Genomic DNA, 13,213 nt, shown 5'->3' with positions numbered 1-13,213 from the left:
CCATAGAGGGTGCCAGACAGAGCTGGAGAAAAAGGTAGAACAAAATTTAACTCACAATAAAAGACCAGAGTTACTGGTCTGAAAGAGGCTGGAGAAACCCTGAGAGTATAGCCCCTGGACACTCTTAACTCAGTACTGAAGTCACTATTGAGGTTCACCTTTCAGCCAAAGATTAGACAGGCTCATAAAACAAAATGAGACTAAATGGGCAAGGACAAGAAGGCAGGAAGGGACAGGAAAGCTGGTAATGGGGAACCCAAGGTCGAGAAGGGAAGTGTTGACACATCGTGTAGTTGATAACCAATGTCACAAAACAATATATGTATTATTGTTTAATGAGAAACTGATTTGCTCTGTAAACCATCTAAAGCACGATTTAAAAAAAAGTAAGTAAAATTTCAAAAAAATTGATGCATTTGAATTATGGCGTTGGTGAAGAACGAACAAATCTGTCTTGGAGGAAATACAACCAGAATGCTCCTCAGAAGGGAGGATCAAGAGACTTCGTCTCACGTGCTTTGGACATGTTATCAGGAGGGATCAGTCCCTGGAGAAGGATATGCTTGGCAGAGGGTCAGCAAAAAAGAGGAAGACCCTCAATGGGATGGATTGACACAGTGGCCACAACAATGGACTCAAACATAGTAACAACTGGGAGTATGGTGCAGGGCTGGGAACTGTTTGGTTTTGTTGCACATAGTAGGATCGCTATGAGCTGGAACCAACTAGACAGCATCTAACAACAACATGCACTCAAACTCTCTGAATTGACATTCACAAGACCCTCTGTTTCTTCTGAGAAGCTTAAATTTCAATTGACTTGCATACCTTCATAAAATAACTTCGAAGTGACGGAAAAAATGCTGTGTTCTGTTCTTTTTTTCTCCTTTCTGTCTGCCCTTTGCTTGCTGTAAAAACTTAGCTTGCTCCCGTTCAGGGAAGTGTTTTTTGCTGGGAGAAGTGCTTCCATCCATAGATGTTTTCGAAACCAAATAAACTCCATAAAATTAACATTGTCAGAATATTTTTTAAACACATCGATGAGAAAAATAGGAGAAAGTTTTAAGTATCTCAGCAGGTCTCCATCAGGTGTGAAAGAAAAAAGTTAATAACAGACATCTTACTTTGATTTTAAGGGTTTTTTCTTACCCCAAGCCCAAAAATTAACTGGGGAGAAGAAAGCCTGATCCACTTTGCAAATGTATTGACTTTCTTTTTTCCACCAGAAACTGCTCTGCAGCATTGTAAATTTGTCTCTTCCAGCTAGAAAAGGGTAGCCAGTAACAAACCCATAACTCGTGATTTAATGAAAAATACTGCTTCCTTAATTTTAATTTCAAGAGGTCTCATAGCTACAAATGAGTAAAGTGCCAAATTTTCAGGAGTTACTGTTTAATGTTAACTCAGTTAAGTACTTCGTCAGTATGGGAACTTGTATTTATTAAGGAAATAAATCTGTGAAATCTCCAATCCTTGGGAGCGTTTTTATGGCAGGGAAATGCACGCACCCTCCTCCAGTTTGCAAATTGTTTATTAAATCACGAAACAAGCAAATATCTTTTTGTGCAAATTCAAAGGTTTTTTTTTTTTTTTTTTAACAATTGTAACTAGCCTACTTTGAGCCACTGTTTTCAAAAACAAAATGATCTCCCTGCATGCATACAGAATGACTGCTAATAAACTTTAGGTTTCAATGTCTTTGTGTTTTGATTATTTTTATTACTGTTGAGGCTGAAATCTTTACGGAAGCCGACTGCAACATCCTTTTCCGGCTGATCTGCTAGTGGGTTGGAACCGTAAACCGCAAACCTTTCCGTTAGCAGCAAAACGCTTTAATTAATCAGCGCGCAACCAGAGACTCCTTAAATCCACAGGTTAAACTCAGGGATTCGGAAACAGAGAAGCAAAGACCTCCAGCGCTCCTAGAGAGGACCCCCAGGCGTAGCGCAGTTCCAGAAGGCGGGGTGTGACGCACTTCCGGCTTTTGGGACGCGGTTCTGGCAGTCGGAGGTCGTAGGTGAGACTCCGGTGCCCTTCGACGGTCAGGCTCACCTCCCTTTTCTATCCCAGCGCGCCCAGATATCTCCGGGGTTCACGGTGAGACACGGGTCCGGTCAGGGAGGGCGGGCGGGAACAGGTGGAGGTCCGCGATCCCCCTCTCCACGACCGCCCGCAAGCAGGATGATGGAGAGTCCACGTTCCTACTTTGTTTCAGCCTCGACTGTAGTAAGTGCTGTCTACCTAGTGACACATGCCAGGATCTAGGGTGAGAGGAAACGCATTTCAAGAGGTTTGTTTATGTGAAAGTTTCCCTAAAAGATATTTTCCAAGATCGTCCTAGCTATTGTTTTTATCCCTCAGGGCCTAGTAGATGTGTCCTTGTGAGAACTTGTGACTCCAGCTCCAGCTGGGTGACATTCTTTATGCTCAAGGGTAGGGAATAATGGCCTCACTATTATCTCCTGAGTCAGGAAGACTGAAGAATTGATGCATTTGACTTTTACAGGGATCACCATAGAGGGTGCCAGACAGAGCTGGAGAAAAAGGTAGAACAAAATTCTAACTCACAATAAAAGACCAGAGTTACTGTGATGAGATGTCTGTGAGACCCAAGAGGGGCTGTCTGCGTGCCCCTCCTTGCCCCGCCCCCCGTCCATCCTCGGTTTTGAGTCCAAGGGGTCGCGGACCAAACAACGCTAGTCTAATTTCTGTGCCACCTAGTTGTCGCTATTTGCTTTCTTTCTGATGAGAGCTTATTTTTGGCTTCCTCAGGACCCGGAGGTATAAAATGCAAAGAGCCTAGAGGATACCAAGCTCAACGGTCTTTTTATTTATCATTTTTTTAAAGCGGACACGTTTGGTATGTCTCAAATGTTTGCATATCAACTCCTCACATCATCTCAAATCCTCCCTCCTGCCCGAAACAGTGGTGAATGAAGAGTGTTTGAAGCGTAGAGAATAAAAATTACTTGGATGCAGTAGGAAAAGATTACGCTACCCTTTTCCTTTCAGCTTCTTGAATTTGTGAAGGGTTTTTAAGTGAGCAATTTAATTTCAGAAATTCATGGATTTTTCAATTGTGAGAGGTTACAGTGCCTGACTTGGAGGAATGAGTAATGAAGGGAGTTTGTAGGTGGTGCAGTGGAAAGTGAGTTGGGCCATTAGGAAACAGGTCACCAGTACTCTGCCATTGATTCCTCCACATGTCTGTCAATTTGTCGAACTGTGGAGGGCTTGTGTGTTGCTGTGATGCTGGAAGCTGTGCCACCAGCAGGGTCACCCATGGCGGACAGGTTTCAGCTGAGCTTCCAGACTAAGACAGACTAGGAAGAAGGACCTGGCAATCTACTTCTAAAAAGAATTAGCCAGTGAAAACCTTATGAGTAGCAGTGGAACATTGTCTGATATAGTGCCGGAAGATGAGCCCATCAGGTTGGAAGGCACTCAAAATTTGAGTGGGGACACAGTGGCTGCAACAATGCGCTCAAGCATAGCAACAATTGGCAGGACGGCGCAGGACGGGCAGAGTTTCGTTCTTTTGTCATAGGGTCACTATGAATCGGAACCGACTCGAAGGTGCCTAACAACAACAACTGCCATTGATTAGCAGGATGATCATGGACAAAACATGCAGAGCCACCAAGTTTTAAGTTTTTCCTAAGTAAATAAACTGGATAACCTCAGAGGGCCCTTCCAACTTTGTAATTCATTGGAAGAGTGAACTTAACTGAATAATTCTGCTACAGCAAAACCGAATGTCCAGCCTCCATTTCCTGCACAGTGTCACCAGGACACAGAAAGATATTTTCATCACTGAGAGAGGCCGTTACAAGGCAGAGCACCAAAGAAGGCATTATACAGGCCAGTGCTAGGCAGAGTCTATGCATTTAATACATGAACGGTAGAGAATGCATTGTGAGCAAATCAATAAACGCTTAGTGTTTGCTGGAGAAATAGATTGATTACACAGGGTTGTATAATGGGAGACATTAAGTAACTTACCACAGGCACATAATTTATTTCTGTATTTTAAACCTGTGCTGCTTTCACTGCTTTATCACACAAAAATCTGACAGCTTGAATATAGTAAAATCTCTTTATAAATGACATGCCCATTCAAGTATTGAAATGCCAAGTCTATAATGAATTTGTTGAACTTTCTACAAATGGGTAGAAAATAGTGATACTATGCTTATTCAAACAAAAAAAGTTTTTAATGTCTATTGGTTGCAAGGAAACCTGGTGGCGTAGTGGTTAGGAGTTTGGCTGCTAACCAAAAAGTTGGCGGTTTCAATCCACCACGTGCTCCTTGGAAACCCTATGGGGCAGTTCTACTCTGCCCCATAGGGTCGTTATGAGTCAGAATCAACTGGACAGCAATGGGTTTGGTTTTTGTTTTTGGATTGGTTGCAAGAAAATATGTTAAGAGGTGAAAGCAAAAGACAATCTTTACTTTTGAGTAGCAGTTTAGTTGAGATAAAACTGAAAGCATTAAAAAATAAATTTCAGGGTTAAAAAGAAAAAACCAAACCCATTGTCATCAAGTCAATTCCAACTCATAGTGACTGTATAGTATAGACAGAGTAGAACTGCCTCATAGGGTTTTCCGAGGAGTGGCTGGCAGATTCAAACTGCTGACCTTTTGGTTAGCAGCCAAATGCTTGACCACTGCACCACCAGAGCTCCAAACTTCAGGGTAAAGCAAAACCAAACCCGTTGCTATCGAGTTGATTCCGACTCATAGCGACCCTATAGGACAGAGTAGAACTGCCCCATATGGTTTCCAAGGAGCACCTGGTGGATTTAAACTGCTGACCTTTTGGTTAGCAGCTGTAGCTCTTAACCAGTACACCACCAGGGTTTCCAATTTCAGGGTAAGAGCTATCAAAATATTACATACTTAACCAGTGTTGGAGATAACTAATGAGTTTAAAGGCAAGAGAGGATTGGGTGCTGGAATTGTTGTCTTTCTACAGCCACTTCCCCAGAAGGAGTCCGAAAACACTCCAGGAGGCTCTTTATGAGTCAGGGAGGTGTGGCTGTGCTCCTGACCTCAGCCCTGTCTCTTTGAGTTTTACTTCCTCCTTGGAGAACCTTAATTTTGATTCATATGTCACTATGAGGGAAGGCTTCTAGGAATGTTTTATTTCCCCCACCCGCCTTTAAAACTTTAACCCATATGTCAAAAACTAAGATTCCTTTCCTTTGATCTTAAAATACCTGACACAGAATGGAATTTTCAGAAAATGTATCACTAAAAATGAAAGGAAATGAGCAGATACTATAACAGTTGGAAGATGAGGATAATAACCCACCACAAATGCTGAGAAAGAGAAAATAAATTTTTTAAGATGAGGACAAAACAAAAAGAGGTATCAGGAAAGGTTTAATGGGTGTCAAGAACGGGTAGAATTTAGAGAGAGAGTTGGTGGAAAAGGTTGTTCCAGGCAAAGGGACGAAGATGGGAAATCAGAATGTGTTGAGGAACTGTGAGGAAGCCAGCTTGGCTCAAGTATAGGACCTGTGAAGAAGTAGGAGGTAAGACAAAAAGGTGTAATGTTATGGAAACCCTTGAATGGGGGTGGGGGTTATGCTTAATTTTTTACAGGAAACAGTAGTATGATCGGACCTCGGTGTGGTTTGATTTGGAACATGAAGAGGTTGGAGCTAGGAAAAGCAAACAAAATCATTGCAGTAATCTGTGCTAGAGGTAATGAGGGCCTAAATTCTGTGTAAAAAATGGAAATGTAAGGAAAGTGAATGCAAGAGATAGCCTCTATAATGCTTTTCAGAGATTAATGAATGAGGATGAAAAAAAAATTCGTAGGAATTGATAACTTCCAGTAGTGGAAAAAGTAAATGGAATAACTCTTTGGAGCATCCTTCTCCCTGTCCTTGTTAAAATCCAATCCATCGTTGACACGTTTGCCATAATTTCTTTGCAAGAATCAGTTAAGCCATCTGACTAATTTGTGAGGGTTAGTTTAGTAAAACCAGATAATACTATAAATCCAGTAGGCTCACATAAACTGTAAAATATATGCTAAGAGCAAACAAATGAGTGACGGTGCCATTGTCAATGCCCATGTGTTGTAGAAATCTTTTTCTTTCTCCAGGATAACTTATGTAGCCTATGTAACGTGAGATGTACCAGTGTTTATGCAATAATTATAGTACAGCTTAATTTCTTATTTTTAAGGTATAAATACAAGTTCTGATTTTTTCCCTGTACCCTTGTGAGTCATCTTGTGCATCCTACTTTGGTGACCACTTTTTAAGAGTGACCAGATGACTTTTCAGAGTAACCCTATGGGGCAGTTCTACTCTGTCCTGTAGGGTTGCTTTGAGTTGCAATCAACTTGATGGCAACAGGTTGGTTTTTTGGTTTGAGTGGCAGTGTAGCAACATAATTAGTACCCTGGGCTTCGCTTTGGGGCTTAAGTACTAACTCTACTACATTGGAAACGCAGGTGGCGTAGTAGTTAGAGTTTGGCCACTAACCAAAAGATTGGCTGTTCAAATCCACATGGTGCTCATTGGAAACCCTATGGGGCAGTTCTGCTCTGCCCTATAGGGTCGCTATGAATCAGAATTGACTTGATGGCAATGGGTTTCTACTAAGTAACTCTATGTTGTTAAACAAGGTACTTAATACTTCTGAGCTTCTATTTTTTATCTGTAAAATAGGAATAATAATCATGTGTACCTCCTTAGGTTTCTGTGAATACTAAATGAACAGTTTATGTAATGCACCACATGTGCCTGGCACATAGCTAATATTAATGGCAGTTATTCCTCATTTACCATGTCGCACCACTGGCTTTAATGAATTGTTTTCATGAGCACTGTATGAGGTATTAGCAGCACAGCAATACAACATTACTTTCTAATATTGCTATTAAATTGTTCCACTCTGCAGGAATAAGAGACTGTCCTCATAAAACATATTCTAGGACAGAAAGGACAGCCTGCAAAACAGACATTATTCGAATCAAATCAGCCAGTTTCTTGAATCTGAATAATGACTGCTGAATCAAGGGATACTACAGGCCTGTCCCCTCAATCTACCCAGGAGATGGAAGGCATAGTGATAGTGAAGGTGGAGGAGGAAGATGAAGATGAGGAAGACCGTTTTCAAAGGGAAAAAAATAATGCAAAGTTATCATCACAATTTCTTAGTCGTTCTACAACTATGAATGAGAGAGCCTTATTATCATCATATTTAGTTGCATATCAAGTGGCAAAAGAGAAAATGGCCCACACAGCTGCAGAAAAAATTATTCTTCAGCATGTATGGATATGGTACGTACAATTTTTAATGATAAATCCGCTGATAAGAACCATACCTCTTAGTGATAATACAATATCTCGTCGAATCTGTACTGTTGCAAAACATTTAGAAGCAATACTTATTACACGGTTGCTGTCTGGTATAGATTTTGCAGTCCAACTTGATGAGAGCACTGATATTGCAGGTTATCCAACACTTTTGGTTTACATCAGATATGTAAGGCAAGACGATTTTGTAGAGGATTTGTTGTGTTGTTTAAGCTTAAATTCGCATGTAACTGGATTAGATTTATTTTCTGAGTTAGAAAAGTGTGTTATTGGTCAGTATAAATTAAACTGGAAAAATCGTAAAGAAATTTGAAGTGATGGAACAGCAGATATGACTGGAAAACATAGCAGAGTTATAGAAAAATTACTAGAAGCAACACATAACAATGCACTTTGGAATCACTGTTTTCATCATCGAGAAGCTTTGGTATCCAGAGAGATCCCACCAGGTCTAATGGATGTATTGAAAAGTGCAGTGAAAATTGTTAATTTTATTAAAGGAAGTTCATTGACTAGTCGACTTCTTGAAATATTTTGTTGAGAGGTTGGAGTTAACAATACCCATTTATTGTTTCATACAAAAGTCCGTTTGTTGTCTCGAGGAAAAGTATTAAGCAGAGTGTATGAACTCAAGAATGAGATTTACATTTTTCTCATTGAAAAGCAATCTCATTTGGCAAATATTTTTGAAGATGATATTTGGGTAACAAAATTGACACATTTAAGTGATATTTTTGGCATTCTTAATGAATGAAGTTTGAAACTACGGGGAAAAATAATGATATATTTCAATATCTCGAACATATTCTAGGATTCCAGAAAACATTATTATTGTGGCAAACAAGACTTAAAAATGATCGCCCTAGCTATTATATGTTCCCAACATTGTTGCAACACATTGAAGAAAACATTATTAATAAAGACTGCTTAAAAGAAATAGTTAGAGATATTGCTGCATCTCACTTCTTTGTCTCAAACCTTTAATCATTACTTTCCAGAAGAGAAATTTGAATCATTAAAGAAAAAATTTTGGATTAAAGATCCATTTGCTTTTCAGAACCTAGAATCAATAATTGAGTTAAACTTGGTACCTGAGGAAGAGAACGAATTATCGCAGCTCAGTTCGTCGTTCACACTGAAAAACTATTACAAGACATTGTTTGTTGGCATTTTGGATTAAGATTAAAAAGAATTTCCATTACTAAGTAGAAAAAGTATATTGCTATTATTACCATTCACAGCTACTTATCGGTGTGAACTAGGATTTTCAATCTTGACAACGATTGAAAACAAAGAAAAGAAATTGGCTCAATAGTGCACCAGACATGCGTGTAGCATTATCTTCATGTGTTCCAGACTGGAATGAACTTATGAACCGGCAAGCATACCCATCACATTGATAAAATCTTTATGAAATGTTGTCTTTGTACTTTCTTAGGGATTTTTTTTATATGTTGTATTTAAATATTAATAAAGTCTTGGAATTAAATAGGTTTTTATTTTCCTACATAGTAACAGTAAGTATTTCATGAAGTTTGTTTTCATGATGACTGTATGTGCATATGTGTATACCAGGTTATGATGTAAAAATACAGTTCTTCCTGTGGGTTACTGTCAAGAATTTTTTTTAATAATGCTTTTAACACTGTTAGTTTTATACTCAGATCTGTTCCTTTCTCTGCTGCTGCAGCCTTGCTTCTTCCTCTGTAGTAGAGCCCTGTTTATGTTCACTTATTCACCGTCTACGTGCCTATATGTGCTCTTCTCTTCTTGTTCTGATTCCATTAGGTGAGCCTTAATGCTAATCATGGTTTAACATCATCCTCCTTGTCCCTGGTTTTTTAGGCAATGAAGTGTAAAAGGGTAGTCTACCTGGTATTTCTATGCAAAGGTTTCCCTTGCACTCCAAAAACAGGACACGAGAGATATTGATGATAGTGGCATAATTTTTTTATTCTCCCCAAATCCTCCCTGTAAAAACACAGAACACCTAGGATAGCAAAACTGAAACTCATGAGGCAATATCTACAGCAAAACTAGGTGATAGGGTATCCCCACAAACCCTAAAATATGGTGAGGACAAACTACCAACAGTTATGAAACTAATATGGTGTCTTGGTTTCCTAGTGCTGCTGTAACAAATACACAAATGGGTTGCTTTAAAGAACAGAAATGTGTTTTCTTTCACACTTTAAAACCCATTGCCTTTGAGTTGATTCTGACTCATAGTGACCCTATAGGACAAAGTAGAACTGCACCACAGGGTTTCTAAGGCTGTTAATCTTTACGGAAGCAGACTGCCCCACCTTTCGCCCATGGAGTGGCTGGTGGGTTCGAACCACTGAACTTTTGGTTAACATCCAAGTGCTTAACCACTACACCACCAGGGCTAAACAAACAAACAAAAAAGTTGCCATCAAGTTGATTCCAACTCATAGCGACCCTTAGGACTGAGTAGAACTGCCCCATAGGGTTTCCAAGGAGCAGCTGGTGGATTCAGATTGCTAACTTTTTGATTATCAGCCAGTCACTTAACCACTATGCCACTAGGGCTCCACCCAGCAGGGCTAGCCGTCCAAATTCAGAGCACCCACTGTAGAAGAAAACTCAGCTCTGGGGGAAGATCCTTGTCTCTTAGCTTCTGTATCCCCAGTGTTTCTTGGTGATCGGTGATCTTCACTTGGCATCTGTCTTCCGGTTTGTGCTTGCATGTTTCTTTTTCCGTGTCTAATTTTATAACCCAGAGCTGATTAGGTTTAGGACACACTCTAAACTGGTATGGACTCATTAACATAACAAAGAGAACCTGTATTCCAAAACAGGATTACTTCCACAGGTATAGGGGTTAGGATTCCAACACGTATTTTGGAGGGACACAATCCATAATGTGATCTTAAGCCATTGTGCAAGAGGAAGTGGAGGAAAGCATCAGACGTCTGACAGACCTGAGAATGGCAAAATAACAGGTGCTCTGCAAAATTTTAATAAGCCAATTTGAGAATGGCGGCTGAAATCTGAAGGAGTTTGCACACTTCAATAGAGGATGAGCATTAGGGCCTGGTGATAAAGTCTGGGAGCAGTGTGGGCTACAGGAACTTTCAAAACTAACCAGCCAACTTCTGAGGTTACAGTCTCATAGTGAGGAGAAACTGCTGGAAAGAGAATCCAAATTAGTAACCAAGACAAGGGGAACAGTCAAAGTAAAAGAAGCTTATCTTCGTGTCCCCGAAGGTTGCTTTGTTTAAATTTGTCTGCCCGGACCAAGAGTTGTCTGGCCCAGTTGATGATTGGCATTTGGCTGTTTCAGGATACAATTTTGTACAGGCAAACCATTGAAATTCTTGTGGGGCCTTCACAATCTAAAACCCTGCTTTTCCTGGGGCAAACACCTGTTTTCATGTTTTCTCACAATAACAAAACTAGTATGTTTATTTCTCTAGCACAGTTTCACCAGGGATAATTTGAAATTGCAGTGGTCACTTTGGGGAAACTTGAAATAAACAAATTGTTCACTTGAGAAGTGCCTTAAACAAAAAGGAAAAAACCCTTATGAGATTTCAGACTGACTCCTGTGTTCCTTTGACAACTCCCCATCATTTTGATTTTAGAGTACTTCCTTACTCTGGCACTACAAGATGCTCCAGGCTCACCTTGTATTTTCTGTGCCCCAGCACTGAAATAACCCTTTTCTTAAAGGCTTTTAAGTTATACCTCTGTTAAATATTTTTTTTACAATGGTTGTTCTAGGCTTTACAATATGTATCTTTAACTTATCAAGTCTATTTCAAAATATTATATCACTTTACATATAGTGTAAGAGCCTTTTACTTATCCTCCCTCCCATCCTTTGTCGTGTTACATTTTATTTGTACATGCTATAAACCCCACAATACATTGTTACTGTTTTTGGTTTAGACTTCAATTATCTTTTAATGCAATACATATAAGAAAATATATTTTATTACCTTCATCTTTACCATTTATGGTGCTCTTTGTGTAGATCTAAAATCTGATATCTCACTCTCCAAAATGTTAAACTTCTGAGGAGGAGGAGCCAAGATGGTGGCTTAGTCACATGCACTGTAAAGATCCCCTGCACCAAATACCAAAAACACAAGGGAAACAGAAGCAGATAATAATCCAGGAACCCTGAGCATCAAAAAACAAATTAAGGACTGAACTGAACACCAGTTGGAAGGAATAAGGAAAGGGGCAAATGGAGGAGCTCAGCCAGCTGTCCCGGCCTGCTAAGGCTAACTTAGGATAAAGCCAGCAGCAACCTTGGGTGAAGAAAACAGCAAGGCAACTGGACAAATTTCCCAAAAAGAACAGAGAACCTCTATGGACACGGAAAGAAGCAGAGACAGGGAGGGTGCCAGATCCAGAATCAGAGATTTTCAGGAGCGGCAGTCCTTGACCTCAGTTCAGTGCACGCAGGAGGCGGTGGACTCATAGGGTATCAGTGGGAGCTCTCCCACCCAACTGATCCCTGGGCGGCACTGCTCCTCACACTCAAGAGAGGACAGGTCCTGCTTGCTGGCTGCAATGGACACAAGGTGTCCTGGCCAGAGGGACACATTCCATCCTGATCAGAGGTGGCAGAGGGTCCCATACCCTGACCCCTTTGCCTGACAAGGTGACCATAACACAAGCCTATCCTCTTCCCCCCACCCCATGCAACCCTGTCTACTCTCCCCCTTGCCCACCTGATGACCGACATTAGGCAAGCCCCCATGTGTGTGCCCACCTGCCACTTACCCCCCCCACCCACAGGCCCAGTGGAGGGCAGCAGCAGTGGGACAGCGAGATAGTTCACCCAGTACCCCCACCTCCTTCCCCCCATCTGGTGTGAGGTGGCGCCTCTGTGCATGCATCCGCCAGGCACAACTCTGTTCCTTAACCTGCCTAGTGAGGGGTGGAAGAGCCGTGACTGAGTGCATCCCCCATAGCCCCCTCCTCCCTCCACTATGTTCACATCTATCAGGTGCAACTCTCTCCCTTAACCTGGCCCAGCGAGGGGCAGAGGAAATGCAACAATGTGCACATCCCCCAGCAGCCCTTTCCTCCCTCCCTCCACCTGACACAAGGCATCACCACTGTGCATGCATTCGCCCGGCGTGACTCCATCCCTTAACCCACCCAGTGAGGGGTAGAGGATATGTGACTGTGTGTGCATCCACCAGCAGCCCCTTCCACCCCTCACTTGATGCAGGGAAGCACCTCTGTGCATCCAGCAGGCTCAACTCCATCCCTAAACCCACCCAGCGAGGGACAGGAGCTACGATTACGTGTGCATCGCCCCCGTGGCCGTTTCCTCCCTCCCTCTGCCTAGCACAGGGTGGAAGAAGAGTGAATGAGCTTATACCCACCCACTGCACCTTCCTCACTCTTCCCACCAACAGACTTGCAGCAAGCTTGAGCAAACATCCACCTGCCATTCTTCTCACCCCCTGCCCAAGAGGAGGTGGCAGAGTGACTGTGTGAGCGTCCCCTCCCCCACCACCCTCCTCTAATGCCCACACCTCTCCCTTCAACCAGAGAGAGGTGACAGGCACGGCCCCATTTGCCCACCACACCCACCACATCGGCCACTCCGCCTGCACAAAGAGCCTCATTCCCCACTCCTGGGCCACCAAAGACAGATGGAGGCCAAAGCCCAACCAATGCACTCTCAGCTGCCTTACAAGATTGGTAAACAAAGGCCTGAGTTCCCATACCTACCCACCACTCCACTTTCCCAAAGACAGGGAGGGCTGAAGCATGGCCAGTCTAGCTACAAGAGCACCACTCCAGGCACACCTGCCAGGAATCACCAAAACAAAACAACAGGACAAAGCAAACAATTATAGAAATAAAAATAAATACAATAACCCCT

The 13,213-nt window shown here is 41.9% G+C and overlaps 1 long non-coding RNA gene across 1 annotated transcript; it reads left to right on the top strand.

The window, feature by feature from the left end:
* Nucleotides 1-1,782: 1,782 nt before the first annotated feature.
* On the top strand, nt 1,783-11,963 carry LOC104847179 (uncharacterized). The gene is made up of 3 exons (XR_010323524.1): nt 1,783-2,097; nt 2,773-5,710; nt 6,920-11,963. It is a non-coding gene; the product is annotated as an uncharacterized LOC104847179 (long non-coding RNA).
* The last annotated feature ends 1,250 nt before the right edge of the window (nt 11,964-13,213 follow it).

Source organism: Loxodonta africana, chromosome 12, assembly GCF_030014295.1.
Source record: "Loxodonta africana isolate mLoxAfr1 chromosome 12, mLoxAfr1.hap2, whole genome shotgun sequence".
NCBI classification, from domain to species: Eukaryota; Metazoa; Chordata; class Mammalia; order Proboscidea; family Elephantidae; genus Loxodonta; species Loxodonta africana.
This window is presented reverse-complemented; position numbering and strand designations above follow the sequence as displayed.